We start from the raw sequence: 6,000 nt of genomic DNA, 5'->3' as shown, positions 1-6,000 counted from the left end.
CTCAGAGAAACCTTCCTGCACGCGGTGTGCTCCTCTTTCTCCGAAACTCAATTTTAAATCAGTCAGATTATCAATGCTCACTCAGAGGATCGTAGCAGTCATTAAGTCTTATTACAAAGCGGAGTGCAGAAAGTAATTGCACATATTTGTAAGTAGCTTAGAGTTGATTAAAAATGCATAAATTAAAGCTGTAAAAATCTCCGCAGGCACAAGGATGCCACCCCTGGGGACCAGGCCAGCTGCTCAGCCTCTCCCCTCCCCTCCCCCTCCCCCAGCCTCCCCCCTACCCTGCAAGGCCAGCAAGGCTGGCCAGGCCCCAGGGCCTCCAGCCCTTCTGTGGAAAGCTTGCTGCCTGCAGAAGTCGCTCTGGTTTGCCAAGCCTGGGAGTGCAAGTCATATTCCTTTCCAGAAGCTTCCAGGGAAGGAAGCATTTCCTATAGAAGAGATCAAGTCTTCCCAGCTCCCTGTCCCAGCCTCAGAGACTGGGCTGGTAGCAAGTATTCACCACCAGCATGGGCCAAGGGAGGGGGATGCAGCCCTCGGGCTGGTTGCCAGGGGGGTGGGGGGGGATGGAACATGGCTCTCATCTTGCAGGCAGGGCAGGCAGCTGGCGCTGGTACCTGTCTCTCTGGTCCGCAGTCTCCCACATCACTTCCCACACAAGCAATCCACCATTCAGTTGGCTCAGTGTCTACTACGGGGAAAGACGAGGGCTGGTCTGGGAAGTGTGACATCTCTCCAGTCAATGTTGAACGAACACTTGCTATGAACCAGGTGAGTGAGGGTGCTCCAGGGGCTCTCACTGGGAGGGCTGCCTGCTGGGGTGTGCCATGGCACTGCGGCACAACAACAACAACACAACAACACAAACAACCTCGGATCCCCCCTCCCTCTGGTCTCCTTTCCTTTCTTCTCCTACTCTTCTCTTCCCTCCCCTCCCCTCCCCTGCTTTTCCTTCCCCTTTCCCCTTGTGTTCCCATCCCTTCTCCTCCCCTCTCTATCCCCCTCCCCCTCTCCTTCCCTATCCTCCTCCTCCCCCAAATATTTACTGGGTATTATTCTAGACCAGGCTTTATGCTAGAAGCTGGGGCTATGATAGTGATTGGACTCTGTTTCTGAGATGTTCATAATCTTCACTCTAGATATTCCTCTCAAAACAAATTCTCAAAGCAAGAGTGTTCAAACTATATATCCTCCTTGGTCTTCGTGTTTCTCTCTCTTTTTGTTAAATAAGTATTTTATGGAAACACATCAGCAGTTCTGTGAATATAGCTGACAGAACTTCCTATACACATCCTACATTCAAACCCCTCATTTGTATCCTGCAGTATAGGCTTTAATTTTTAAGCCATTATGCACAAAACTATACATATGCTGAAAAAGAGGTTTCAGAGCAACAGACGGGAGGCCTCTTCATTTTTTAAATTGTGAGATTCACTGTGGTATAGTAGACAGACTTGGCTAATTTTCTTTGGTGTGTCATATTTCATTGGTGGACATATACCAAGCTAGTAGGTAGGTACTCATTTTACTGTTGATGGACAGTTGAGCCCTAGAGAACTCACATATCTCCAACCATTCTCCCCAAGTCCTGGTGTTCCCACAAGTGCAGAATGACAGTTCCCGGCGTCCTCTCGCTCACATACGAGTAATAAACATCAGACAAAGCAAGCAGAAAACGTAACTGTCCTTCATCTCTCTGAGCACAGAGCAGGCTCAGCCAAAGCAAACAGGAGGACAAGCCATGGAGGGGCCTGGGGTCACCGTGGCCGCTGTGGGTGTTGGTGACAATGGCAGCTGAAGAGCTGCGTGCGTGAAGAGCTCACGACGTCCGTGTTCGCGGTGGACACAGCTTTCCCCGTGTTGCTGGCAATGAGATCAGTGAAGACCGGCCAAGAACATTTACATGTGCTTTTCTTCTTCCTGCCTGTTATTCCCATGTAAGAGGCTTGTTACTATACACCAGCTCAGAGATTTCCTAACTTATTTGAATCAGAAAATAGTTTTGTTTTTTTCCTTTTTACAAAAGCAATGCATTTATTGGACAGAAAAGCAATCAGAAAAACAAAGACATGATAAATGAAAACATGTATCTCCTTGTCTCAGTAATTCTCAACTTTCACACACGCGCACACGCATACACACACACACACATTTGTGTGCACAAAGGTGCACAGGCTGTGTTGTTATACAGGGCTGTCAGTGTCTTCAATCATTTAACGGTCAGAATCCATTTTCTCATTTTTGATTTCTATTTAGTTTTTCAATTTGAGAGAGGAAATAAGTTAGCTAATGTCACCACAACTTAGTGAATGACCAGGCCACAATTCTACTCTGATTTAAAATACCAAGGTAAGAAGAGGAGTGGATGGAGTGAGCATAGTCAGAGGGGAATTTGCCTTTACCCTTTCTTCTATGGCCTGCTCTAACTGCCAGTTTCCTGGCTGCCTTTTGTTCCTGGTACCTGACAGTGGGGCAGGGGCCACACCCATCAGCCTGAGTTGGGATGCTCAGCCCCTCCCTCTGTCCTCCCTCCCTCTTACCCTTTCTCCCTCCCTCTCTCCTTGGCCAGAATCAGCTTATGTTGCTCTTCAGTTTCCCACCCAATGGATGACAGTTATAGGGCTCAGCTCACTAAAGCCATGATGCTGCTGCTGGAGGAGGCCAGAGGTTTCCATAGTAACCGAGATGATGTGGAAACCTTTAGAACCGCGGTGACACGGTCCACATGGTAAGGAGGAGGGCTGGAGTCACCAGGGGCTCCCAGGAGATCTTTGCCAGTCCTGCATTGGGAATGGGGGTGGGGTGGGGAATGCTGGACAAAACTGTCCAGTCATGAAGTTCACCTTCCATTCCTCCCGCCACTCCTCCGATAAAGACTCTGGAGGAAGTGACCCATGGAGCAGGCCTTCTGTTCTTTATCTTCGTTAAGTATTGGCTAGGGCTGACCTGGAAGTACTTTAGTGTTAAAGGATAGAGGGGGTGGGGAGTATCTTCCTAGACAATGTCTGAATTAGTGGCATCTGGGCTGTTTCATAGCATGGCTATGGTGCATAGTGCAGCAATGAACATGGGTGTGCAAGTGTCTTTATGGAATCCTGGCTTGTGGTGTCCTGGGGAGGTGTCCGGGAGTGGCCTGGCTTCCTTGTAAGGAATTCATGCCTAGTGCATGAGTGGGCAGCCTGGGTCTAGGCCCCACTGGAGCCTTCTGAGACTCTTCTGCTCCTGACAGCCCTTGGCTGGAGCTCACATGCTTGACTTCTGCTATCTCAGTGCTCACACAACCAGCTCAAAACCATATCCCCGCAGGTGCACACAGGCGCCTGTTCTTGCTCTAAAGTTTGAGTCTCCTCAACATTTCCCTCTTTACTAGGTGACCTGGTTTTGAGTAGCTGGCCTCCAAACCTTTCTTCCCACATTCCGAGTCTTGCCTTTACCCTCAAATCCTACTCCATGCCACTGGCTCACAATCTCCCAGGTCAGAGAGCTGTGTTGTCAGTCTGAGAGGTCCTAGAAATCCTCTCCCATTTTGGCCCTGACCCAGGCAGCTGGGGAGGACAGGCCATTGTGTCCACCCTGGGTTTGTAATCTCAGAAGCTTCTTAAGGATGTTTTATTTATTTTAATAGAGCATTTTAGTTTACCTTGGAACACACTGAAAAACCTAATTAAAAATCAGGAATCAGATTACTTGGTGAATGGCATTCTCCTCTCCCAGCGCTTCCGGGCTTTGAATACCCCCTGTTAATTCATGGAGCCCACGGCTAATCCCAGGAGACAATGGAGCAAATTGGATTGCTGGCGGCTGGGGCAGGCACGGGGTCTGCGGCCTGCCTCTCTGCATGGTTTATACAGACATTTCTGCTCCAGCCAGAGGTGGATCACCTGAGCAACTAACTAGAAATACACTCAGAGGTGGTAGCAGGAGCCTTTAGTGTACAACGTTATTGTACCTGACTTTCCACTTAAATATTTCAAATGAAATGTACTAGACAAAGGAGTGAATGTGAAGATGGAGAATATTGAGGATCAGATGACTTTTGGCCATGCGCAGAAGCAGAGCAGGGGGATGGGGTCACCCAGCTGGGCTCGGGACTGCGAAGCTCAGCTTCCCCTCTGGCATTGAGTCACCAGCAGTTCTCCCGGAGGACTTGAACTTCCAGAATACTCAGTCTGACTCTCACACTAGTGATGAGCTCATGTGTGACGTGTGTGCAAGACTCTATAGGCTTAGAAGTCTCAGCTGTTGCCTCCTGCTTAATTGAACCACACTGGCTGTGAACGATTAGGGCCGTCACTTAATTCTCGGTCTCCACGAGCTGACTGGGGAGAAAAGTTTCTTGAGTGATTTTGCTGGAAGAGTACTTGGCTCCTTGTGCCTGACATTATCCCCCGAGACCATATCCCAGCCTCTCCCCTTGTTCCGGAAGGACTTACACCTACCTGCCCTAGGAAACACATTTAGCCTTGGAGGGAAGGGTAGAGGAAGATGAGTGTGTTTGCTTTCTTAAACCAACGTTTTTAGAATAAAACATGAGATCCATAAAACCACGTGTGTGTAGATCGAATAAATATTGTCATAGGAACATACCAACAGCTAATGTCTGGGTCAAAAGAGCACTCAACCAGTCACCCCAACAGCCAGTCCATCCCAGCCCCCAAAGGAGTTATTCCTCCGATCGAATTTCCTCACACGCTGAGCTAGTCCTGGGACCTGGAGACACTCTGGTCTCAAGCATTCTTATCTCTGTAATTTGACTCCTCCAGGCTCCTTCAATGTGCAAGTTCCCCTTCCTTCTCTCTGTTCTGAGTGGGTTGGAAGGTTGGGCAGAGGGGCGGGGCTTAGCTGGCTCTGCCCCCTGCAGCTCCGCACAGACTCGGGGCTGGATCCTAAGACCTGGTTCAGACCTGGCCTTTTTGGCAGTGAGACAGGTAGTAGGTTCTCTTCCTGTTAGAGGCACCTGGTAGCTGGTAGCTATTTTCTTTGTTTTGTTTTTTTCTCTTTTTCTATTTATTTTTGTTATTCTTGTGCTTATTTGTAGCAGAAGACCACGCAAGACACTAATTTCTTCTTCACTGGTTCACTGGAGTATTGAATATGCATACATCACATCTCATTCATGTATAAGCAGTTACAACGGCTGTTACCTTCCCCCCTTTATTTACCAGTTCTTAAGGTGAATGCTGTAGTTTGATCCTTACTGTCCAGTGTCCAAGACAATTCCTTCCCTTCCCCCTGCTCCTTGGAGACAGGAGAGGTGGGTTTAAATCTATTGATCGGTTTTAATCCATGGCTCACACGATCTCATCTCTGGCTGGTGGGAGATTCTTCAGGTTGCTCTTTGGCTTTTTTTGGGAGGAGGGTCGGTTGTGGGGTCTGAACTCTGGGCCTGGGCGCTGTCCCTCAGCTCTTTAGCTCAAGCCTAGCGCTCTACCACTTGAGCCACAGCGCCACTTTTGGCACTGTGTATGTGGTACTGAGGAATCGAACCCATGCATGTGAAGCAAGCACTCTACCACTGAGCCACTTCCCAGCCTAAGAGTAATAATTTTTAATAGCCATGCTACATTTCTGTATGAAAAGAGGCTTTTGGCTCACCATGTGTATTTATATCCCAAGCTCAGAGCCAGGCATGTCTTTAAGTGCTCTGGGTTTCTTCTGGTGGGAAATGCTATTTCCAACTGTAAATAATGGTCTTCATAAAATTTACAAATGTGCCTAGGGCTGGTCACTGTTCCTAAGGCCTTGAGCCTTGTTGGTGGAAAGAGATAGAAGATATCTACATCCCCACACTGATCATCCAGATACACAAAGCATAGGTGATTTATTTATATGCCTACATATGTACCTATATACACATCTCCAGTCTCTGGTTTCTATGTATCCACACACAAATATCCTAAGTACAGGGTACATATAGTCTATATACTACATGTGATAAAAATCTTACAAGTGTTTTTGGAATTTACCATGTCTGCACTTTCATCAGCCTTCTCTTGT

Source organism: Dipodomys merriami, unplaced genomic scaffold (assembly GCF_024711535.1).
Source record: "Dipodomys merriami isolate MVZ:Mamm:240054 unplaced genomic scaffold, mDipMer1.0.p SCAF_2, whole genome shotgun sequence".
NCBI classification, from domain to species: Eukaryota; Metazoa; Chordata; class Mammalia; order Rodentia; family Heteromyidae; genus Dipodomys; species Dipodomys merriami.
Note: the sequence above shows the minus strand (reverse complement) of the source record.